This window comes from Anomalospiza imberbis, chromosome 6 (genome assembly GCF_031753505.1).
Source record: "Anomalospiza imberbis isolate Cuckoo-Finch-1a 21T00152 chromosome 6, ASM3175350v1, whole genome shotgun sequence".
NCBI lineage: Eukaryota > Metazoa > Chordata > Aves > Passeriformes > Viduidae > Anomalospiza > Anomalospiza imberbis.
The window spans coordinates 45,403,179-45,428,729 of NC_089686.1; the positions used below are offsets into that span (position 1 = coordinate 45,403,179).

At 42.3% G+C, this 25,551-nt stretch overlaps 1 protein-coding gene and 1 long non-coding RNA gene across 17 annotated transcripts in view; one reads left to right on the forward strand and one right to left on the reverse strand.

Annotated features, from left to right (window-relative positions):
- The window catches only part of TSPAN4 (tetraspanin 4), a 412,669-nt gene that overhangs the window by 120,498 nt on the left and 266,620 nt on the right, over positions 1 to 25,551 (forward strand). The window contains exon 1 of one of the 16 annotated variants that reach the window (XM_068193883.1): positions 16,466 to 16,525. The exons of the other annotated variants lie outside the window; for them this stretch is intronic. The gene's annotated coding sequence lies outside the window, so the exon portion shown is untranslated. Of the gene's footprint in view, positions 1 to 16,465; positions 16,526 to 25,551 lie in introns of those variants that run through there. 16 annotated transcript variants of the gene reach the window in all.
- On the reverse strand, positions 14,332 to 18,836 carry LOC137475972 (uncharacterized). The gene is made up of 2 exons (XR_011000168.1): positions 15,757 to 18,836; positions 14,332 to 15,115 (listed from the first exon to the last, which is right to left on the reverse strand). It is a non-coding gene; the product is annotated as an uncharacterized lncRNA (long non-coding RNA).

Here is a 25,551-nt window from a genome sequence, read left to right on the forward strand (position 1 = left end):
GGCTGGATGAGAGTGATGTTGAGTGGCGTTACCTCCAGCTGGGGGCTGGGCACTGAGGAATAGAGTGCATGACTCTTGTAAATGATAGTTGAGCCTGCCAAGTTATTTGGTTTTACAGGTGAATTGGGAAACATACCCGGACCTCATAATGATAGAGAGGGCATCTGTGTCCCTCACCGCAGCTAGGATATTTGCTCTGTCAGCTCCTGCAGTGCTATCAGGAGCTCAGGCAGCTCTGCAGGTACTGTAGGAAAGGAGAGCAGCACTGAGGTATATATAGGAAATCTGGATTTCCTGTGGCCAGGATCTCTGACTCTGCTGCAGATCTGTTGTGCCACCTCGGGCAGATCTCCCTATTCCCCTGAATGTTTCTTTTCTCTCTTATTTATTCCTGTCATACTGCCAGGAGGGAACTGCATCAAGCCCTCTGTTGTACAGCACCTAGTTGTACAAGCAGCTGGGGTGTCCCAGCACATTCATCACACTAATAATGATAGGAAGGAGAGCACCCATCAGAAATATTTCCTTACCTTTTAGTTATTAGTACATTTTATTTTCTTTCTATTTTTTCTTTTTATTTTTTACTTGCTTGAAGAGGGAAAATAACTCAGCTATCTTTTATTTCTTTTAAAACAAATTACTCCTGACAGGTCTGGAAATGTGTTTCCTGCAATTACTCCATGCACAGAGGGGCCATGCTGGCTCATTTATACACCCACATACCACAGTTCAGACTTTTCATTAGCTTGGCCTACATCTTTTGTTTGTAGGGATAGGCACATGAAAGTACAACAGGAATAGGGCTAGGGAAAAGAAGAGGGGAAGAGGAGGCATTGCTACCTGAAAATTGCTATCTCAGTGGTTTTATTAGTTGCATATGCAGAGCAATATTTTTATTGATTTTATTGTTTACCAGCAGTGCAAGAACTGATGTGGACTCCAATGCTGTGGCCTGGGCGGCTGCTTGTGCCACTCAGACAAGGTTGGTTTATGGTCTTGGCTGGCAGAGGAAGGGAGAAGGGTATGCAAGGGATTTTCCTATTGTTCAAGAGTAAGAGTGTACCCTGGAGAAAGCCCTCTCCTCCTCACCAGCCTTGTCCCTGGTCACTTTTGCTTCTGGGAATCTCCTCCAGCAGGAGCTGCTGTGTGCTGGGACTGATGGCTGCGGGGTGACAGGCAGGAGGAGAAGATGGGGGACAAGCTGCTGTGTGATTTACTTGCCCTCAGCAGGGGTTGTCCTTGGCCAAGTGCGTCAGGGTGTTTGTGTGAGAGCTGAAATGCAGTCAAGGCTGGTTAGATCAGCATAAGGCTAATTTTAAATCCCAGATCCGCTGCCAGTCTTGTTCTACATAGCTCCAGCCCTCCTGCTCCCTTTCATCTTGCCGCAGCTTCATCTTCCCCTTTCAGAGTTGTCCCCCTATTGCTCAGTGCAATTCCTGGGCGACTGGTTTTTTGTCCCTAAGCCTATTAGTGTGTTTGCAGCTCGTGTCCTGAAACTGTTTGCCCTTGTCAGATCTGTCCCTCTCACACAGCCAGCTACAGAGTCTGGCAGCTCTAGGCCTCCTGCCAACGCTTCTGTGGTGCTGTGGTCTCTCACGCAAAAAGCCACTCTTGTCTGTAGTGGCACAGGCTGACAGATGTTTTGACTTCTGCATTTGTCCCACCTGGCTGTCCTGGAGACACAAAAGGCACTAGAACTAGCACAGATGGGAACTAGCACAGATGGGAGAGATGTCTGCTGAGATCTACCAAAAGTCACACAAAAACTGTGGAATGAAGATATTAGTGCCATGTTTATTCCATCCCTGCCTCCCTCTGCAGTTTGAGATGCTGCAGGGGGCAGCCATTCCTGGTGTGTCCGATCTTAATAATATCATCCTGCTTCCTTCTGTTGAAGGCTGTGTAAGAAAGCCTGGGGTTTCAGGGTTAGCAAGCAGCTCTGAGGAGCTGGGACTGTTCATCACTGTCCCAGAGCTTGAACTCCACTGCTTAGTAATAGACTTCAATTTTCGTTGAAGGAAAAAACGCAAACTCCGAATATCCAGTAACTAAAAGAGCTGTAATGACTTGTGTCTCCTGTGATTACAAGAGGACATAGAACACACCCCAGAGAACAGGGATTCAGTGTTGCTCCAGAATCATTGCCACAGCTCACGCTGTTGAAGTAGTTCAAAGGCAGTTTGTAACCCAAAACCTTTGGTCTAGTGAATACAGGTGAGGTATTTTGGATTCTTGTTCTGATGTTCTAGAGAGGATCTACTACGTAGACACATTTTTGTGTTATTGTCTTTGACCAAAAAATTGTTGCCCAGAAAATCAACTTCATGATGTTGGGGGTTTTTGTTTGTTTTTGGTTTGTTTTATTGTTTTTTTTTGGAAGCTTGCACCATGGTAAGAAAATTAATAAAAGTGTTCTGTGTGCAATGCTGTGGATTATTTAAGGTTCTAATGCCCATTCAAAGCTGTTGGTTAATTGAACATCACAGAGTTATAGGCCTGAGCTGCCAAATGTAAACAGGGTAATAGTTTATATTTACTTCACAAGATGAAATTCTGATCATCAGTCATGTTTATTGACCGAATATCTCAGGGCTCAGTATTTTAACATTTTACAGTAAATTATTAACATTATGCTGAGGAAAAGGAGGATGGGTAGGAGTCTTAAAATATTTTTCTGTTGTGACCTCATCATCCTTTTGTACTAATGGCATTTACTTGTTGTCATCCTTGCATGAAAAGTATGTATTCAGCAGATGTCTCGGCAGCACTGAATTGTATCAGGTCCGTTGCTCTTTGCTGGTCTTTATTCTTTAAAGTGGGAGACAAACGATGCTTAAACCTTTGAATCAAGGAAGAGTTTTCAGAAGTGCTTAAATGATTTAAGAATGTGGTTCACTCTGGCTTCTAGTCAAACTTTGTGCTCTTTAATCTTCTTAAGTTCTTTCTTTCCCTCCTCCAAGGGTTTGCTGAATCTGTGTCTCCTTAGCACTAACAGGGCCCCTGTAACTCATGTGTGAGTGGTGTCCAGCCTCCAGTACACTGCCACGTCAGCCTGGTACAGGAGATCAGTGTCTGCAGCTTGCAGTGGGAGTTAAGGCACTAGGGAGATGGAGTGAGTTGCCCCAAGCCACACAGGGATTTTGAAGCATGGATACCCAAGTCCTACGCCGAACCCTGAGCCTGATTGCTCGGCTTCTCTACAGCAGGGGAGTGCTGAGCGTTCCCTGCCAGGCTTTGCTAAGGGCTTAGGCTCTTCCTGACGTGGTCTGCTTGTCCACACGTGCAAGCACTTGCCAAAGCTGCTGAGGTTTTGCTGTAAACTGAAGTGTTGGAATCGAGACCTCCCAGGACTGCGTTCTGATGAATTACTCTGTGTGCTGAGAAAAGCAAGATAAGGAGCAGGCAGAGGAAAAGGCATTTAAGTACAATGTCCCGCATGTATCATTTGTTATTTCCCTCATGATGTCTGGCAGTGGAAGAGCATACAAAGTATAAATTTGCTGGTGTTGGGATCTTTCCCCAGGTAGCCCTTCCATTAATGGTGGTTCTGTCATAAGTTTGTATTTGGTGAGCTTTGGACCACCTCTGTGGTATACATATAGGGCTCACCTGTAGGATTTTGGACCTGTGAGCATGGATAGGGATTATAGGGGATTTAAGCAAGCAAGGATGTGAGCTTGAAAAGATGCTGCTTTGAATTTTCTTAAGATGTTACTTCTTTGGAATAGAGTGATGGCTTGTCTTTGGAACAGCTGTAGCCTTGCATTTAGGAGAAGTGGGGTTTCTGGGGTGAATGCCCTTTTGGGGGCACAGTGGAAGCCTCAGCACTGGCCTAGGCTTTATGCCTGGTGTTTTCTTTCTATAAACACTGTCTCTCTGCAACCACTGCAGTTTGTGCTGTGAGGAGGTTTCCCATGGGGAAAAGGACTGGAGGGGTGCATAGGAACATTTTTTCAAATGAAAGCTTTTTCAAAAATGTTTAGAAAGAAATAATTCTGAGCGTTAGTTATTTCTTGGAAGGTTTTAACAATGAGGACAGCATTCAGCATTTTGGCTGTTGGGTGCTTTTTCTTTTTTTTTTCTCCCCTAAGATTTTGTTTGCTGCTGCTGCTGTTTCTTTCTCTTTTTGTTGCTGGGTCCTTGGTTGTCCACAGTGTTTTGTGTGGGCTTAACAATGCTGTGTGTCTCAGGGATCATGTGTTTCAGTTATCTGTTCTGCGCCAATTGAACAGCTGTAGTCATCTGGCAGGTTGTGTTCCTGAAATGAAAAATATGGTTCTAATTTTTTTTGTTTATTTTCAAACCTGAATGGGCAGTCAACAATGTATATCTACCACATTCTAATTATGGAGGGTAGTAAAACTAATAAAACCCCAAAGTATATTTATATACTTACATGTATAATTTTTTTTTTGTTAAGGAAAATATTCTTATTGTCTTGAAATATTTTAGAATACCTTTTATCTATTTTAGGTTGCTTTATTTCAGATGATCTAATTTACTCTCCACAAATGATCAGGGAATACTTGCATGCCAAATGTCTGCTCATCAGGTGGGTTGGTGGTGTCTCTGTTAAAATGGATTTGAGAAAGGGAAAAAACACCATACAGGCAGAGGAGGAGGGGAGAGAAAAAAGTGAGAAAGAACAGAAGGAGCACCAGTGTCAGGGAAGAAGAAGGTATAGGTCCTTCTATACCTACCTCCCAGGCTAGACAGGAGCAGCTACTTGCAGCCTGTGGAAGACTCAAACAGGAGCTGATGGATGTTCCCATGGTATCAGTACAGACTGTGTGGGATGCAGGGGTTGAGGGCAACCTTGCTGAGAAGGACTTGGCAGATGAAAAACTGAATATGACCCAGCAATGTACTCTTGCAGCCCAGGAAGGCAGTCCTGTCCTGGGCTGCATCATAAGAAGTGTGGCCAGATGAAGGAGGTGATTTTGGCCCTTGTCTCTTACAAGACCCCACCTGGAGTTCTGCATCCAGATCTGAAGTCCTCTGTCCAGGAGGGACATGAACCTGTTGGAATGGGTCCAGAGAAGGGACACAAAAATGATCTGGGGACACCTTTTCTGTGAGGACAGGCTGAGGGATTTTGGGCTGTTCAGCCTGGAGAAGAGAAGGCTTTGGGCAGACCTTACTGCAGCCTTTCAATACCTGAAGGGCTTATAAAGAAGATGGGAGTAGACTACCTAGGGCATGTTATGATTACAGGAGTATTAGTATTTTTGTATTATTTCTATTAGCAATACAGGATTATCTTACCCCAATAGGACAGGGACAAATGGTTTTAAACTAAAAGCGGATAGATGTAGACTAGATAAAAGGAAAAAAAAAATTGCGATGAGGGTGCTAAAACACTGGAAGAAGTTGCCCAGAGAGGCAGTGGATGCCCCATTCCTGGAAACATTCAGTCAGGGTCTGGTTGGATGGAGCACTGAGCAACCTAGTCTAGTTGAAGATGTCCCTTCTTATTGCAGGATGTTGGACTAGATGATTTTTAAGTCCCCTTCTGACCCAAATCAGAATTCTGTGATTCTATGACCTAGTTCCTAACTGCTGTGTTGCTTGGGGTGAGGGGTAGAGTCTTGAGAAAACCAGTGAAGTTGAACCTGGGAGAGGGGAGAGGAAAGGTGATATTTTAACATTTGTGGGTTTGTTTCTCTTTACCTGCATCTATTTTACTTTGCAATAAGTAGTTTTCATCAAGGGATGTCTGTTTAGCCTGCTTTGCCTTCAACAGTAATTGATAAGCAATCTCCCTGTCTTTATCTCAACCCACAAGCTTTCTCATTCCTATTCTTACTAATTTTTCCATATCCTGCTGAGAGGAGAGCGAATGAGAGCCTGGGAGGGCGTTTGGCTTTTAGCCAAGGCTAACCCACCACAGTGAGCAGGAGGTTTAACGTCAAACTATGCTGGTCTCACACTTGAACAGTGCTGGGCACTGCAGCTGTAGCTAAACTGCCTCATTTAAATGACCAATGCAGCAGCTTGAGGCTCAGAGCTGGCTTCACATCTCCACCTGCTTGGGTGTCCAGCATGCTAAGAGGGTTTTTAGTGAGAGCAGCCTGCCTCTTCAGCCTTTTCCTCCTCACCACTAATACAAAGTACTTCCAGAAATGTCTGAGTCTGCTCACTGTTCCTTATGCTATCCTACCCTGTATGTGCAGACATTGTATTTCTTCCAGGGGTCTTAAGCTGGATGCAGAGGGGAGACTTGTGGACTTTTGCAAATAGGAGAGAGGACCTTGCTGGCTTAGTTGAAGTCAGAAGGGATGCATCTCTCAACTAGGTATTTTGGTAAGATGTTGTCTTTGATATGAAGGGGATAGAGGCTGCCCTCGGTTACTTGGAAACGGGAGTTGGGTTCCATAAAACATTGCTTATTGCAAGAGATCAAATCAAACAAAATAATGAGGTTCTTAAAAAAAAGTTCTTAGAAGAATATATCTTTTGACCTTTACGCTTTTTTGGCAGGAGTAGGAGGTCCACAGTGTGGTTGTGAGGGCACATAAAAATGTGTTCACCTTCATACACTTTCCTGTGTGCTGAGACACTGACTCCTGCATTGTTCCTCTTTCACAGCTAAAGTAATCACCACCCATCTTCCTTAGGAGTTTTTCCTCTCAGCCTTTCCACTTTTTCTCCTGTATGGCCCTTTGGTATGCAGAATAAAAAATAATGCTGGAAGGAAACTGAGAACATTACAGAAGTTGAAGAACAAGAAATGACAGAGCTTAAATGAAATGAACACAGGTCTGTCTCAAGATGGAGGAAAATACCTTCGTGAGTCCCTTGTGGAGAAAAAAATCTCCAACTCAGATAATTAGGGAGTATTTTGCTTCAGGGTCCTACATAGAACTTTGATTAAATTAGCAGACCTAAAAATAATAGAGCTGGAGGAGCTGCTCACTTCACATCAAGGACTCTTGCAATGTCCTGCAAGAGCTAAATGCTGTGATCGGTGAATTTTTAGTGGGAGCTGGCAATGCTGTTACATCATTACATGAATCATGTTCTCTGAACTTCCTACCATGCCTTCCAGCTGTGGCCCTGCAGGCAGGAGAAAGTAGCCATGCACGTGATCCATATCCAAATGGGAATATTTTTTTACTGGTGAACTATATTGATTTTGTAAATATGCACTCAATTAATGCAGTGTGCAAATTCTGAAGATGTTTATTTAGCTGACTGTGTCCTTGTTGCTAACGTTTACAGTATGGATTGTGCTAGGAATTGGGTGACTTTTGATTTTGTATTTAAGCTATACATTAGGGCCATTGTAGGCCGAGTCTTTATTTTCTGCATGTTTCTCTGTTTTCCTAATGAAAAAGTACGGATTTATTTGCTATACTGCATTCATTCCCCAGATATTAGCTCCCTGACTCAGACTCATTAATGGCTTCTAAGTTTGGATTCCCAATGGCTTAGATGCCTGTGCCTGGCAGCATGGCAGGTCTGGTTGTTCCTTGGTTGTCAGGAGTTTGGTGGATGCTGAACTCTGACCACGGCACTTGAAGTGACCAGATAGTTGCAAGCACCCTAAGTGTGTGAAAATTTGCTTGCCAAGTACCGCAGGTGCTTTTGCAAGCCCTTAACACCTAGCACATATCTTTGTTTTGTGAATACTGAGGTTAAAAGAAAAATCAAACCAAACCCAGCAAAAACTAAGATTTGTATCTGGTTAAAAGAGAGGAAGAGCACAGCTGTTCAGATAACCAAGTGTAGTCAGCAATCTCATTTACTGGGGTTAATTTTGCCTATAGCAGTGTTTGTGCCATTGGCAAAGTGACAGTTCTGTCACAAGAAACAGTTTCTGCTGAGTTCTCACCTGGGAGTGGGTGGGAGTCCAGAGGTACCAGCTCTGTGAGAGCAGGAAGGGCAGGAGCAGTTCCAAACTCAGCATTTAGGTGTTCCCATGCTCTTCTGGAAAGGCTGCTGTGCTTTTTAATGCTGTGGGATTGGCACATCATGAAGAATGTCATTTGTGTGTTTGTGATTCTTTATTTGGTTTGGATTTAAAAAATTCTTTAATGCTTGCAAAATATAAAGAGCTGTACAAGTTGGGTAGCACTGAAACTGAGCTGAGTGTGGTAATGTGTTTGGGAAGGATACCTGAAGTCTCTCAGTGGATGTACATATTCTGCTGCAGCCCTGAGTGCTGAATCCCATCGCGGCAGGGCTCAGTTCGTCGAAGTGGCATTCATCTCATCTGTCTCTAGCTGTCTAAAATTAAAGCATCTTGGCCAGAAAGGGCTTCAGTCTGGCTATTCTGTGTGCCTATTTTAGGGTGGATAAGTCATGCTCAGATGAAATGTGTCTGCACTGGCTGCAGGGTACATAGAGAGCTAGTTTGGATGCTGTGTCTGAGTTCAGCCCTGGAGCAGCCCCACAGTCTAGGAGAGCTTGCAGCCTCATGGTGTCATTTAAGACAGCAGTTGTGTGGATAAAGTTTCCACTCAGAACAGCACTTGGGAACCTCCTTTCCCTCCTAAGCAGGCATGTTTTCCTGGAATCAGGCCTCCAGCTCTTACCAGATGTCCCCTTCTGGCTCCAGCTGTGTCAGCTAGGATGTCACTAGCCATCAGTGCTTTTCAGAGCTGGTGACAATCCCACAGAGATCTGACAGCAGGGCAGTCTGCAGGAAGCTGAATCTATCAATTTATTGTAAACAATTTGCAGCTTTTGGGTTGGTCTGTCCTGATAGATTCTACCCAAAGCAAATCCAGCAGCACTGGCACAAATGCTTCCACCAGCAGAGTGATGGCAGCAACCACTGGACAGTAACTCCGGAGGCACTGCAGCGTGCAAAGGGAATGTCTTGCTGCAGTTCCAACTGGGGACACAGGGGATCTCAGCCTGGGTTCCATCCCCTGGACTGTGCAGTTCTCTAGCTTGTGTCTCATCTCAAGCCTGCAGTGATGTTCAAGCACTGCTGTCTCTCAGCTGTGCATGTGATAGAGTGTTGACCTTGACACGTTGTGCCAAGCTGAGTAAGGTGAACCATGAGGGAATGTGGTGTGCTTTGGGGGCAGGTGTAATGGATACCAAGGAGCACTTCAGACAGGATAGCACTGAGAAGGACTGTGTCTGTCAGAGGCAGTGAGCACATACAAATAGCAAAGAGGTAGTTATACCAGGGGGGTTTATGACAACAAATGAGTTTTCTATAGGTGTTAGCAGATGATTTCTGTGCTTGCATATATTCCTGCAGAGCCATTCTGTTTTCTCAGCCTTTACAGTCACAGATGTGGTGAGACTATAAACAGGGTAATCTTGCTCCTACTTAATTCAGAATTTGGACTCTTCCTCGCTCCATTAAATCTCACATTTAACTTTTTTTGGAAGAGTTTTAGTCATAGGAACAGTGTTGGGGACAGAAATGGTACATTTAGTTCTGCTGAATGGATAGGGTATTAGATTGACAGTCTCTGTCAGTGTTTAATTGCAGATTAATAGGAGGTAATATGTCATTATGGCAGCTCAGTAGCACAAGTTTTGGAGCTGCACACAAAGTCCAGGCTTTCATTTCTTGTTAGAGGAGGCTACTGTGACCCACCTTGCACAATTTCCTCTCTGTTCTCTTGTGGCAGAGAATAGGAATATTTACAGTTCGGGTACTTAATGACCCCAGGAATATGATGCAAAGAGCAAAGGTATAATTTAAAGGCTATGAAGAGATAGGGAAGAACTGATACAATACAGGAATGACATAATTCCAACAATATGCTATAAGGAATGAAATATCTATGAAAAGCTTTATGCTGTGAAATGAGCAGCTTTCTGCACAACATCTGCCAGCAGATACAAAGGTATTATTTGTGTCCAAAATTAATAGATCTTTTCAGCTTTACTAACCACACCATGAAGTCAAGGGAGGGACTGTATTTATGGGGTGGAAAATGAGAGCATCCCATAAATGGGTTCTTGAAATAACGTTCCCAGTTATTGCCTAGTTGAGCCTCTATCAGCCAGTACTTTAATACTTCATGTCTTGCATCAGATGCCTTATGCTGAGCAGGTTGATTTGAAGCTATTCTTACTGAGGACCACCTTGAGACATTTACTTCCCTAAAAAGTACTTTACATTATAAGCAGCCCTCCTTATGTCTGCAGAAAAATATAATGCTATTTGGGAATGGAATAGATTGTGTTTTGGCCCTAGGGAAGGAGCTGAATAACGTGTTAGAAAGGACTTAATCACTTTAAGATGTAATAGATCTCCTTCAATTTGTCTTTCCTTGTAAGATAGCCTGTCGGTGTTGCTGTACAGGTACCAGGCACCTCCTCAAGAGTCACTTATTCTTGAACTCCACAACTGACAGTCCTGCTTGTGCAGACTGTGCAGTGTGGAGTGTCATAAGGCAGAATTTTTTTTTTTTTTTTTTTTTTTTTTTTTTTTTTTGTGGGACAGGGAAAAGGTTCCTTTGTAGCAACAGGCAGAGGAGGTCTTTATCTCTTCCTGTCTGACTGGAGTTATATGGAGAAAATGTTAACCATCCCAGAATGAAAGATATGGCTTGGAAACATCTGTGGCAAGCACAGCACTGCTTATTCTGTGACAGGTTTCAAGGCACCAGTTGTAATGCTAGTTAAAGGAGAAGAGGGAGCCTGCAGGTATGTGACAGATCTGCTGGGAATTTTGTCTCATGCTGTAGGAAGTATGGCTACCACCATGTTTGCGTGTGATGCACCATTTGTTTATGCTCCTGACACTGGCATTTTACCTATTTAACTATTTTGCATGTCCAAGTTGTTCTCTGCTGCTGTAAAATTGGGAACTGGCAGAGATTAGCAAAACTTTACTTGGAGGATAGCAAGCCTGTTACTGAAGCTGCTGACCCAGATGGGCCAGGGATGCTTCTGTATATAAACAACATGTCTCTTAATAACCTGATGTAGTTTGGCCTTGAAGGTCCTTGCATGTGAGAGTGTTTTGGACATGTGAAGTTCTATGTGTTCCTGTGCAAAGAACAACCCTACGATGCCCAAACCTCTGTGTCAGAGTAGCAGCCCAGAGAGAGCATTGCAGCAGCTGCTATTGCTCCCAATTCCTTACAGATAAGAGAGGATGCAGCTGCTAAGTTTGGGCAGTGGGGTAGCCAGGCTCTTCCTCCTCTCCCTGTTGGCCTGTGTGTCCGAATCACATCTGGGGAAAGAAGCATGAGCAAGGCACCAGCGCCGAATGCAGTGCCACCATGTGGGAGCAGAGATGCATCCTGCAGGGTCCAGGTGTGCTCCTTTGGGTCTAGCTGAGCTGGAAAGGAGGTGACTGTGCGCAGCCACCTGGCAAAGGTTGCTGCCTCCCTGACCTGTGGACAGAGCAGTGTGTGTGAGTACTTCCCTATCTCCTTCAGGCACAGTCAGGTTGCCTAGCTCAGGTCAATGATTTGTGTTGTTTCATATTAGCACTAATATTTTTTTTTCCTAAGTGTAAGTATGTGGTTTTGACAAAAAGCAGCTCTTCAGGCACCACTGTTGGGAGCACGCAGGAAGGAGTTGCAGTGAGTAGCTGAAAGGTACACAGGGATCTAGGGAAAAAAAAAAGTCTCTGATGGCCTCAGATTCATAACCCTCTGACCTTTGCTCAGGGCTTATTTGACAGCAATGGGTGAACAAAATATTAGTGCATTTATGGTTTGCTGGTAGAAAAATAAATTCTTAGACATAATAAATGTATGTAGCTAATACCACAGAATGACCAGGCTGCTTCAGAAGAGTGGTAAGGTCCTAATAATGCCTTTGTTTAAAAGGACCTAGACTCTCTGTCATGTCTAGAACTGAGGGAAGTATTTATCATTAGTACCATGCTGCCAGATTTAGTAGTGTGAAAATAATGCAAACAGTCATCTGTAATGCAAATGTTGACGTCTGATTAATAGAGAAAATAACACAAGCAATTAATCCACAAGGGAGTAGTTCATTATAAATGTAAATTAGATCATCAAAGGGTAAGCCACACAGAAATAAAACTACCCTATAACATTATTAATTATTGAAATTCCAGTAAAAAAGGCATCTTTAACAATAGAGTCCTTGGAAGACATGTCATGTGGTTCATCAAGATTCTGGACTGGGTTATTTTACAATACAAAAATTGATGAGCTTCATTATAAATATGATGGGGACATTTTTTCCATCCGAGATAGCATTCTGTTTTAGTAACAGAGCACAGCCTTAGCACTAAACTGACTCATTTCAGATTTGCGTACACCCAATTTTTGCTATAGAACGTAGTTTGCTTGGGTAACTCAGGAGATACCTGCTTGCATTTTTATTTCAGGGATAAGCATAGCCTTTACATAAATAAGAATGTTTGTACCTGCATATGATCTTAATCACTCATATCTTAATCACAGATAAAATGTTAGAGGAAAGGCTGTCTTTCTGGTCAGGTCATTGAGATTTCTCAAAAATTAGTTTCTCTTCTTGTCTCTCAGAAAAATTTTCAGGTGACCTTGGGCAGATCACTTTATCTTTGCTGTGCTTTGTTCTCTACCTTGGTTTTGAATGTTTCAGCTTAATGATGCATAACATGAAATTATTTAAATAGTCTGCATTTCAAGTAATGCTAGGAATCTACCCTTGTAAAGTCTTGGTCACTTTTTAAAAGCTCAATTAAAGATGTTATTCTTTTCTAGCAAAGTAGAGCTTGCTGCTATTCAAATGCTGTTAAATGTTCAAGTGACTTCTACTTTGAAGATACACAGTATTTTAGCACTGTTTGTAACATTAAGGGCTAGGATTGTAATCTGCATCTTTCCTGAGGTTAAATTTTACATTTTCCTATTATTAGAGACCTACTCAGAAACTTGGCAGTTTCCCCCCCTTTCTATTCAAACTAGACTCAGTGTGCTTTACCACAGCAGTTGAAGTGCATTTTGCATGGCATCATGGTTGGTGTGCTGAACACCCTGCAGAACTGGCCTTGTGAGACACCTTGCTCCTTATGCAAGGCCAGTTGGAGTTTAGATGCCAAAATTGGCCAGATAGAAATTTCCTAACAGAGTTTGAGTGTTAGAAAACAGGTGTTCTTTATTGCAGAGCATTGTCACTCAGATGATCCTTCCTCTAATTAATTGGGTGCCCTGAATGTTGGCTAAGCAGAGATTTTATCATGTACACTTATTACATATTCATTAACTATGCCAGTTTACTTGATGTATGTAGATTACTTTATTTTACATGGTCACACCCCTTATTGGAAGTCCTTATATAATTCTTTGGCATTCTCTTGACTTCTGTTTTATCAGTCTCATCTACGTTTCTCTATTTGATAAGAGTAAAATGTTGTTTTGTTCTACTGTCCTTATGAAGCCCCCCCTTTTCTTGAGATGAACTTCTTGGGGGAACTTGTCTCTTAATATCTGTTTTTGGTTTTATACCATAATGCGTTACAACAAGCAAGCTAAAACACACATAGCAATTATTGTGGTGACAGTTATAAACTGATGTTTTAACCAAGTCCAGCTGGGTAAACCATGAAGTAAGTTTGGTCCAGATTTCTTCAGATCCCCAGGAGATGTCTGGAGCTGTGTGTTGTAAAATCTAGGTTTGTTTCCAAAACTTGTGATTTTACTCTGCCCAGTTTCAATGCAGTCAAAGCTGTCAGTAGGAGTTGGAAAGGTCCCCTCCACTTTGACTGGAGCAGAGAGTTCTCCAGTCTTTTAAGTAGACCCAATCTTCTGGTTGGAACTCATGCGCTGGTGTGTCCAATCCCATCAGTTTGGAGATCACCACTGCTTGCTGTAAATCCCATGAAGTTTTATGAAGAGGAATGAGGTAATTATTCAAGTAGACCCCTCCTTTTAGGTGTGTGTCTCCTGGAACGTGTGGTACATGGTAGGGTTGACCATATAGCAACTCACAGGAGCTTATTTTCCTGGTGGCCCACAGCTGAATTCTGATGCGCAGTACAGCAACAGGTAAGGCTTGGACTCCTGTCCTGGAGGTTTCCTGACATATTTTACCCAATTGCAATTTGTATAATTCATTCAGTCTACTTTGCCACTAGCTTGGGGCATACTCCTACAAGGGGTATGAAGATCCTAAGCTATTCCTTCCAAGGCTTTCCTAACCTATTGTACCACTTCTGCATTAAAGTAGGAACTACTGACTGATGACATTTGATTCAACAGTATTTTTGTCATTTCACTAGCCTGGCTGGTGTGACAAGGAAAGGCTTCTGGCCACCCAGAAAAGTTATCCACCAGAACTAGGAGGTGTTAACACCCTCCCTTTTCTGGGTAATTCAGTGAAATTAATCTGCCAATATTCACCCAGAACATTTCCAGATTCATGGTTCCTAGCACTACTTTATAAGCTGTGTTAGAATTGTTTCTTTTATAAACTATACATTTGTTGGATTCATGATTGTACAATTTGAGCTGTTTTAAACCCAATTATAGATGTTTGCAAATGTTTCAAAAGTTTTTCAGTACTCTAATGAGTGGCTTTATTTTCACAATCCACTATTTCATGCAAGATTGGGTTCTGGGACTATTATTTGCCTGGTTGGAGTAACTGCCCAGGCTCGTGGATCAAATTTTGCTTCTAAGGTTTCAATTAATTTACAGTCCCTAGCACTATACTCTGATTTTTCTACTGGGAGAGGTATCTCTAGCAGGGGTATTAATGATATGTTTTCTAACATGCCTTTTTCTGCAGCCTCTTTGGCAGCCTTATCAGCTAAATGATTCCCCAGTTCCAGTTTGGTCTTACCTCCTGGGTGTGCACTGGGTGTACATAATAGCAACCTCTGCTGGTTTCTGGATATTTTCGAGTAAATCTGAGATTTGTTTTTCATTTTTGATTGACATGCCTTGAGATGTCAAAAGGCCTCTTCTTTCCAGATGGCCCTGTATGCATGCAGCACTCCAAAATTTTTGTATTTTGAATCAGTCCAAATGTTAACTCATTTTCCTACTCAATTCCAAAGCTTTAGTGAGTGCCATTACACAGTGGAGGGAGTGTCCCTGATTCGATTACCTCATGGTGTGTAGTCACTGCATATCCAGATAGTCATTTCCCATTTTGGACAAAGCTGCTCCCATCTCTCAATCAGGACTTGCCAAGGGTCGGTCTCCCAAGTTGGATCTGCTGGAATGCACTTCTTCTGTAGTTTGTAAGCAAACAAAGCAAAACACAGTCATACTCTGGGGTTCTTTCTACTTACTGGGCAGATAAGAACACAGCAGGGTTACTGATAGAAATTGCTTTGATTGTCACATTGTCTCGCTCTAGCAAGACTACCTGGTACTTCAGCATCTGGCTGGGCCAGTGGCCCCCTTTTTGCTTGAGTGCTGACTGCAGCATGTGTGGCACAAAAATGACAATCCCAAAGTCAGTTTTCAAGCTTCCTGGATCAAAGAACAGTAGCTGCTGCTGCCTTCAGGCAATTAGACCAGCCTTGACTGACGTTTAGTTGCTTTGTAAAGTAGGCCACAGCCCTCCTCTGCTCCCCAAGGAGCTGCAGCAGCACTCACAGTGCTATGTAATGCCTTTCATAGGTAAATAGTTAAAACAGGCACATGGGGTCCCCCAAAGTAGGGCCTGCATAAGGGCTTGCTTGAATTGTACAAAGGCAGCCCATGAATCATCAGTGCAGACTATAAGTCTGCACTATGAGAAGGACTGTCAGTCCTTCTAAGCTGACTTCAAGAGCTCATATAGTGGCTTTACTAGCAGCCCACAATTGCTGATCCACAGGAGACACCATCCCACCATCCCACGAAAAGTACATAACTCTCTTACCATTTGTGGCAGTGGGTGTTGGTAAATTGCTGCTTTTCATTCCTGTCACAGCCTCCTTTGTCCTTGGAGAATTTAGAATCCCAAGTGGGTTACTGTGGTCTCGAATATTTCTGCTTTGTCTTGGATCCTCTATATCCAGTTGGTCCCAGAAAATTCAGCAAGGCCACAGTCTTATCCAAGCATTGCTGTTTAGTTTCAGTGGCTATCAGGATGTCATCTGCACACTGTAACGAGACTCCAATAGGGTTCTGATTTTTCCATTCCTCCAGTTCTTTTGCCCATTGATTTCCAAATGTGGTGGGGCTATTTCTCTGTTTGGATTTTCCCATTCAAAAGCAAATAGCTCTTGACTCTCAGTACTCAAAGGGATACAGAAAAAGGCATCTTTGAAATCTAATACAGTAAACCATTTTAATTTTTCACTCAAGGTTGCTAGTAAGGTATAAGGATTTGCTGCTACTGGGTATATATTTTCTATCTTTTTTATGGTTCTAAGGTCCTGTACCAGTTGGTAAGCCTTTCCTTCAGTTTGCATTCTTAACTGGCAGAATAGGGGTATTAAATTTGGATTCACATTCCTTCAATAGGCCATATTTTATACATTTTTCCAAAAGGGGTTATAACCCCATATTACTTCCTATTTTCAAAGGGTATTTCTTTTGCCTTACTGGACGTACTCTAGGTTTCAATTTCATTCTTACAGGCTCTACTTTTTTGGATCACCTGGGCACCTCTCCAGCCCACACTATCAGGATCATTGCATCCTCAAGTGATACTGGCAAATATATCACGTCCAGTTTCAGAGGCTGTAATGCAAAAATAGAGGTTTCCACATAATTAGATTCTGGAATAATAACCAGTATTTTGCCATTTTAAAATTTGATTTCAGCATTTAGTTTTTTGCAAAAATTCTCTCTCAAGGAGAGGCTTTGGTGAATTGGGTAGATGCAAACACTGGTAAGTCATCCACTATTTTCCTAATTTAAAATGAATGGGTTGAAAAATGGCCGAGTTTAGAATTCCATGTTGCACCAATGATTGTTAGAGAATCATACTCAAGTTTCCTCTAGCTGTATTTAGCACTATGTTACTAGCTCCTGTATCTACTAAAAACGCTACCTCCTCATTTTCCTCCTCGTTCCCCAGCTTAGCTGTAATCAAAGGTTGTGCCAGGGAAGAATCCTCCAGTTCCCCTCAGTCATCACCAGTGACAGTCACAGGCTGGCCACATCCTCGTCCTCTTCCTTTCCCTGGGGGCACCATTCCTCTAGAAATTCCTTCATTAACTCCAGCTACTTTTTGTTTAGTTATTTCTTGCTGGTTTTCTCTGTTCTGAAAAACTCCCCAAGCAACATCTAACGGCTTCCCTATATCATACTGGTCTTGTCCCTGAGCCTGTTGTAATTTCCTTCTAATAGCATCTGAGGATTGCCTCACAAATATGGGAGCTAATTGAGTTTTTCCTTCCTCTGTTTCAGGATCAATAGTAGTATATTTCTGAGCTGTTTCTTTCAAGCAGTTTAAAAATTCAGTAGGTGATTCCTTACCATCCTGCTTAATTTCAAATAATTTTGACATACTGATAGCCTTTGGTATGGCATTTCTAATTCCATATAGTATCCAGTGTTGATATCTATTTAATCTCCCTCTAAACATGGGCACATTAGGGTCCCACTTGGGATCCACAGTTGAAAAATTAATGTCCAGTGTACCTGACAAGTTACCTGTCAAAATCTGCTCTTCCACAAACCTCCTACTGGTTTTAACAACCATCTCTCTTTCTGTACTATCAAAAAACATTTCTAATATAGCATCTATATCCTTCCAGTCTGGATCCTGAAGTTTTATCATAATTTCAAATGCTTTTGCCATTTTGTCTGGGTCATGTCGATAGGTGCCAGGCATCAACTTCCAATTATTAAGGTCTGTTATTGAAAATGGAATTTCTACTGTAATTGGACCATCCATACCAGCTGCCTGATGGAAGGCAGCTGCTCTCAAATCTCTGTGTTTAGCTCTAGCTCTCTGCAGTTGGGCCAAAACCCACTGTTCCTTGATATATCCTCTCTATCTCTTCTGTCTTTGCCTCTGCTCCTTGATATATCCTCCCTGTCCTCTCTACCTTCTCTTCTAGACCTGATAAATTCACCTCTTTACATGCCAGTTCCCTCATAATATCAGTCTCAGCAGCCTGGTTTTCTGTTCCCCCATCCAACCTGCAGTTAGGACTGACCATAACACTTAAATCATCCTTCATACTGGGGAGATGCTTAGAACAAGTTTGTCCTGTGCTGCACATAGAACAACAATGTTTTAACCATTTTCCTTTATTCTCCCTTTCAGTAGCCAGCACAAAAGGGTCTGAGGGGTCTGGATTCAAGCCACAATCTTTCTGCCATTCAGGATGATTCCGTAAAGTGAAAAACATATCAGCGTACATAACCTCATCCCATTTCTGTTCCCGTCTTAAAAACAACATTAACTTTAACAGTGTATTATAATTCAAGGTTCCATTTTGTGGCCACTTTTCTCCAGAGTCTAGTTGGTACAATGGCCACCGCTGATTGCAGCACTTAATCAAATTCTCCCTGGTCGCTGGTCCCCCAGGGGGGCCTCCAATCTTTTTCCAATGCTGCAAAAGGCAACCAAGTGGGGATTTTTTCACAATGCCCCTTTTAGATTGTCCACTGCCCATCTCTGAATAGTAGACCCAAAATGCTATAATGCAGATAAAAATGCAAATATAAAGCAATTATGGATTGATAAAACCAAGTCAAAAAGTAAATTCTGGAATATGAAATAACCCACCCAATGCCCTGGAAGAGCTACACGTCCTATATGGGCAGGATTCCCGAAGGAATGCCTTATTATCAAATAGGATCTTACCTGTGTCCCAGACTGGTCCGGGGATCTGTGGTCTTCTCCAGGAAAGTCCCGGTGCCGGTGTGAAGATCCAGAGATCCCTCGGATCCACGGGAGATCAGGCAGAGTGCCCCATTGGGAGTTGCCAAAAATGATACCAAAATTGGCCAGGCAGAAACTTTCTAACACACTTTTGAGTATTAGAAAGCAGGCATTCCTCGCTGAGCACTGGGCACTCGGAGGCTCCAGTGCGCCGGGTGTCGGGGTAAGCAGAGCTTTTATTGTGCACACTGATTACACATTCATTAGCTCTCCCTGCTTACTTGGTGTGTAGGGATTACTTTATTTTACATAGTCACACCCCTTTTCAGAAGTCCTTATATGGTTCTTTGGGGTCTGTCTTCAATGTCTGGTGTGCTTTGTAGGGGGCTGTCCCTTGACCCCCACTTCTGAGTAACAGCAGTACCATTGTTTTGCATAACTTCTGCTTCCAGCCTTGCAGAGCTGAGCTGGCATCCTGCTTGTGTTTTGCATGACTTTTGTTTTGTTGGCCTTATCTACTTCTCCAAGGTTACCTTGTTCCCTTTATTTGATAAGAGTAAACTGTTCTGTTCTGCTGTCCTTATCATTTTGATATCTGTTGCTGGAATGAGTATTTGAAAGAGTGTCAGAGAGAAGAAAAATGCAAGAAGTATCTCTGGTACTGGCAGTTAAGCCTGTGAGCAGTCAGGACTTGTAGCAGGGGTCCAGAAAGGGCTGACAAGAAACGTTTGTATGCAGGACAGGTTGACAAGAATGTTGAAACTGAAATAGAATCTGAACAACTTTGTCTTGCTGTTCAGTTGTTTTTTTTTTTTTTTTTTTAATTTGAGGAAACAAGATTTTCTATGTATTATATTGTGAATAAAATCCAGGACATGCCATATCTTTCCTCACTTATCACAAGGAAGAGAGCCCCAGTCTAGGTTAGCCTCTGGGTTAGAAAGTGGCTCAGAACAAGTTTTGCGTACTGCTCTCCTTAGACTTTTATATGCTGCTTCGTCTGTCCGCATCTTTGTCTAACCTTCTGTATATTCCACCTAGGAAAGAGTCACAAGTCCTGGTTATGTCAGAAAATCACATCACCCCTCTTGAGCTCCAGTTTTTCTCTTGCTTTGGCACCTTACTTTTCAATTCAGATTGGCTACAGTCTTTTTTTTTTTCCTCTGCTTTGAAAGACAGGAGATTGAAACTCTGTAAAAGATGTGCCTCTTTGGAGCCTCTTGGCTGTTAACCAGCACTGAGTCTTGATTGGTCCCACACACGAATTGGTATCTCAACCATGGTTTGAAATTGTTATCCAGAAAGTTTTCCTTCACTAGGAGCCACAGTCAGTAGTTTTTATTGTTACTGAATATTATTTTCAGCCCTGGCAAACTTAGCTTTTGCAAAATAGCACTAGAGTGCTGATGCTTGTGATACAAATTTCTGTAGCTGAGAAGGCCACTTGATGGTAAATGTTTCTGCTTCTTCCTTCAGTCAAATGGCTTTGAGGCATTTCTTAGAGGAACTTGGTTGGAATATTGTATTAGGTACCTTTGTGGTTTTGAGGCTTCAACAGCTAGATTTAAATGCTGTGGAACATATACTGAAAACCCAGGAAATGAGAAACAAATATCTGCCAAGAAAAAGCACTTTTGCATTTTTATACTGTCATTATATCTTAAACCCCAACCCTTCTGGCCTGGTTCCTGTGTACAGCTCTCCTGTACAGGAAAAAAAAACTTGGCTTTGACTACCCTTTCATTTTTTGCTTCTAAGCCTCTGGTGGTGCCAGCAAGTCACTTCTGTAAGCATCCAAGTTTAAATAGCAGCCTTTTTAGCCTGTAGTGTAAAGTGTCCCACCTGGTCCTCTTCTTCCTAAGGAGGGGTGAGTGCAGTACCTTGCCCTGAGGAGCTGGGAACATAAACGTTAGAAAATGTATTTTCCTGAGTTCCCTTAGAGCTGTACAGAGAACCCTGGAGGGAGAAAGGCAGCTGAGAAGAAATGAATGTTGGTAAATGGTATTAAAAGCTAGTAGACAGGGAGACATATGAATGCAAGATACATAGGGCTGTTAAATGAGGGAGACTGCAAACCTATTTATGCCAGCGGCATGAGGAATGAAGCAAGAAAGGTGGCATTCAGTAGAGTCACTTGGCTCCTCATAAATTTTGAACTGTCTGCCTTTCCTTTTTTTTTTAATATCCTGTAAAATGAAAAGCTGGGATCATTAGAAGATGTGCTGGTGAAGGTGATAGGAAATGAGAGAAGAAATTTCCGTATTCTTGCCTTAATTTCTCTGATTGTCAGTGATTTGTTAGTCAGTTATCAGGGAGTTGGATATATCTCTAGTTTTTTAAAGTGTAGATTATGGTGTTGAATTTATCTTGCCTGCATCTTAGAACCACAGTTGGCATGACAATATTTTGGACTCATTCCAATGAAGAAAAAGATTTTAATTTTTCAGCACCCTCTGTGCAGAATGGCACTTAAGCTTTGTATATTTCTATAATTTTAGTTAGAATGTAAAGAAGTGGCTGTTTAAAACAAATAGGTGAGGGCCCGCTAATTCCTGGAAATCATTTTAATTAAGGGTACGAGGAGAAAAAGAAGGAAAGGCAGCCCTTTGGTGTTGGGTTGGGACTTTTATGTGTGGTGCAAAATGACCGAGTGCTCCCAGAGATCAAACACTCAGTGCTAATGAGAAATTACCAGTGAGGTGTGAGCAGTTGCTTTGCAGAGCAAGACCCATGAGTTGGTCTTTTAAACTTTGTCAGTCTCTTCTCATTTCATCCTCAGCTGACTTGCAGCCCTCCAAAAAATGAGGTCTAGGTGTATTTGCCATAGATTTCTCAGTCCCTTGGGAGGCCTGTAGCAGCTCTGCACATTGTGTGCTGTGATCAGTCCTTGTGGGACAGTGTAGGAGCATCAGCATCACATGTGGATTTCCTCTGATTGTAAATAGGTTAAGGCTGTGTTTTGTGATCTGGTTATAAATTCTCTGGAGGCCAGCAGAGGATTTTGGTAAATATCTTAGCCTTTTCCACGAGAACCTTCCCATTTGAAATACATTTTTTTGGACCAATCCTATGTGATCCCTAAGGGTGGCCATTCTCTTTGGTGGCAATCTGAATTCCAGCTGGATAAAGTCTCAGCTTTTTGTTGTTGTTGTCTCTGTTCTGCACATGAGATAGCTGTTTTTAAAGAGGATGTTTTTAAACTATGTCTGTCTCCATAAACTTTCCAGGCATAGCTGTCTCTACAAGGTGGGAGAACTGTATATTTAAAGGCATTAAAATAATATAATAATTTAAAATAATTCCCAGACAAAATTCATTAACTTTGGTGAAGTATCCTTAGGCAAGTACCTGAAGTGTCTTAAATTCAAAAAGGACACATAGGCCAGCCTTCTTCCTCCTGTCTTTTGTGGATGCCATCCAGATGGCAGATTTGTTAAAATGCTGTATGTGCATGACTTTTCAGCTCTCAGTGAAGTGGCGTTCTCAGCCTGTCCCCTACAATGTACATATCAGTAGCAGTCACATATTAATATTAGTGGGAATGGTGGGGAATAATTTACTGATTTCTGAACCAGTTAAACTCATTTAATGGAAGGGTGAATGTTTCAAAGTTGGATATGTCAACCCTCTGAGTTTCATTCCTCTGGCATCACAGCTTTTTGAAAACAAAAGCTATGTACTGTCTAGAGAGTTTTCTATTGAACTTTTAATAACTTTGTGCTGTGCAATTCAGCAGGTAATTGGTCTGTGTCCAACCCAAAATATTTCAACAGGAGTATGTACATGACCACCAGTTTGTACTAATTAAATAATTGTTTCCATTAAGCTGAATGTAATTAATGCAAATTAGATAATAGAGAAAGGTAAGTGGGCAATTTAACTGCAGTGGGTTTGTTGCAGAATTTTCAATTATTTACTTTGTTGCAAAGAAGAAAGCATTTGAAAATATTGCTACTGAACAGCTCAACTGAGAAGGGATCATCTTGCAGTATGCATGGCTGCATGTTAGACTTGTGCTGAAAGCTTTTTATCCTTCTCAAAGGCTGTATGACAGGTTGTAGTTAGAGCTGGGAGGGAGGAGGCTTTTTTTGTTTTCCTTAAGGAGCTTTTAAGGCTTAGAAAACTTGAATATACAAAGTTGTGTCATTGCCTGAAGTGACCCAGCAGTGTCCATGGCGCAAGGGACAGTGATCCCGTGCTTGGAGATGAGGCAGGTCCAAGGTTGGGTCAGGGAGGTAGAGGGCCAGGCACAAGATTGTGTGAACAATGCAAGGCCCAAGGGTTTGGGATTCATTACAGCTCCATAGCACATGAATGTGTTATTCCTGAGATGAGTATCTTCTCACTTACCAGGACTTTGGTTCTTCTTGGCAGAGATTTTTTTCCCCCTGTTCTTTTTAATACCTGAAATGCCAGCCTGAAACTGGAAAACCTTTATGAAAGTCAGGAAAATTATGAAACCTACTTTATTTGAATTTACCTGAGTGTTTTTGAGTGTTATGTGTCTTCACAAGAAAGAATGTGTTCATCTCTAGCATGGTACTGGAGGAGCATTGAAAAATATGCTTTCATCCCTGGGTTGAAATTTTCTGTGTTTTCAGTGCTTCTGTCTTGTCCCAGAGCAAAGAAAGCCCAACTGAAGCAGGCATAGCTGGGACAGGATGAAGTCTTGATCACCAATCTTACTGAGCAGAGCCCAGCCAGAGGTGTCCCCAGGCACAAGCAGAAAGCATCAGAACTCATCCATTTCAGTGCCTTGTATATGAGGAATTCCCTGAAAACTGCTGCCAGCAGCAGTGCTGGATATTGGGGGACTGACAGTAAGTGAATTCCTGGTAATTTTGTCCTTGCCACTGCTGCTGTTAGGGATGAACCACAATAGTTCAATTGTTAGTGAAAGCTGGGGAGGAGGGCAGGTGTGATCCTACACTAATTTCCTCCTTATTCTCACCTGCATAACTGTCCCTGCTCTCTGAACTCATATGCTGGAGTACAGAATTTACCTTCCATGTCCTGTTATTTTAAATGTCTCCTAAGAATCAGATAAGATCAAAGCCCCTCAAGTGTGCTTTAGATAAATGGCTTGCTTTTTGTAAGCAAAAGCAAAAGATTGAATTGCCTTGACATTTTGTAATCTTTCTGATTTCACGTGCTGAAGTTGAATGCGTTGTGAAAGGCCCTTGTCATTTTTCTGAAGTCTGCTGGGTCTCTGAGGACAGGGGTAATATCCTCACCTCCTTGCAGTCTCATTTCTGTATCTGCTCCTGCAACCTTCAGAAGCCTGATGTAAGGTTTTGTTTTCCTCAGGACTGTGCTGGCTTCTGGACAGTTTAGACATACTTGTTGCTAAATTATATCTGATGAGAAAATATGAGAAGGTCAAATGTGGATTTATTCTCTGGAATACCTCAGCTACATGAGTTGCTTGAGGGTGAAGCTGGGTGACTTCTCGTCAGTCAGTACTGACTTTTCTCCATGGCACTGATCTCTGTTTGAGCTGCTGGAATTTATTATTTGGGGAATGAGCTTTCCCAGCCTTGGCTCTAATCTTATTTACTTGTGAACAATCTGTATACAGCATTGACACAAAAAATTTCAGTGCCAAGCTAATATGCAGTGCAAGGGATAACATATTTAGATGTCTGTGTTGGTTTTGGGAGGCTGTGAAGCTCATCATTCCTGCCTTCTCTTATCAAATAGTTGACTTCAGCATTCTGCTACCGTGCAGCCTGTCAGGAGTAGAGATATTTCTGTCAAGGGAAAGAAAGACAATTCAGTCCTTTTCTCTTTCTGCTCTGTTGCTTCAGGAGATGCAGAGCAGAGAAATGTGATCCCTGAGGATCTCTGCAAATAGTGAGATGAGGATATATAGAGAAGGCAAAAATCAGCTACAGGAGGCCATGCATTGAGAAATTCCAGATTCAATTGATTTTGATACCCCAGGCTTTAAACTGCCTTTTGGTAGTAGGCATTATAGATGATGCTGTCTTAAGGCAGCAGACAGCACCATCAGGGCTCTTCCATGGACACAGCAGGGGTGGGGTGGGGTGTTGTCAATGAGCTGTCAAATTCTTACACCAAAATGACTCTTTTGATAGTCACTTTTTCCACATAAATGTCAGAATTAGTGATTCTTTATTGGTGGTAAAGCATATTGTCAATCATTTCTCCCTTGAAATGAAAACAATGCAATTAATAATGCTGAAAAGAAATGTTTCACAAAGGACTGGAAAATGTACTGATTCTGAGTCTTGGTGAAAAATAGAGCCTTCAGTTTTTGCCACTGTTTTTGAAAAAGTTATTTTCTGACAAGGCTTCTTTTGGTAAGGAGTGTCACACATCAGGGGAGATGAGGAGGTAATGAATGGCTGTTGTGTCAGATGTGTCTCTGTGTGTGTTGTGATACTCGTTGCTTGAAAACACACTCACAGGTGAGACACACCTGCAAAGATTATGCTCATTAGAGCTTCTCTCCAGCTGCAAGGGCAAGGGCCGTGGCTCACATGGCTGGCATTCAGGTATTTTCTAATCTGCATTTGGAGAGTTTCTCACTCCTTTCAGTTGCCTGGCTGTCCTTGGCAGCTGATTCAGCCCTGCTCTTAAGCCCAAATTTCAGCCAAGGCTAAACCTTGTGTACCAAGGCAGGGAGGTCTTGAGCTAGAGATGTCTTCCCTCCCAGGAAACAGGCTGTCCTGTTTGTTACACTTATGACATGATGAAAACATAATTTATTTAAGCTAATCTCTTTAACATTGGCAGTACTGCCACTGCCCTTCAGATATCTGGTTTGTGTTGGTGATAACTTTTTTCCTTCCCACTGAAAACTGAGCTCCTTATATCAGTTGGAGTGGCTGCAGAAGAGCAAGGAATTTGCCTTTGTATGAGGCTTTC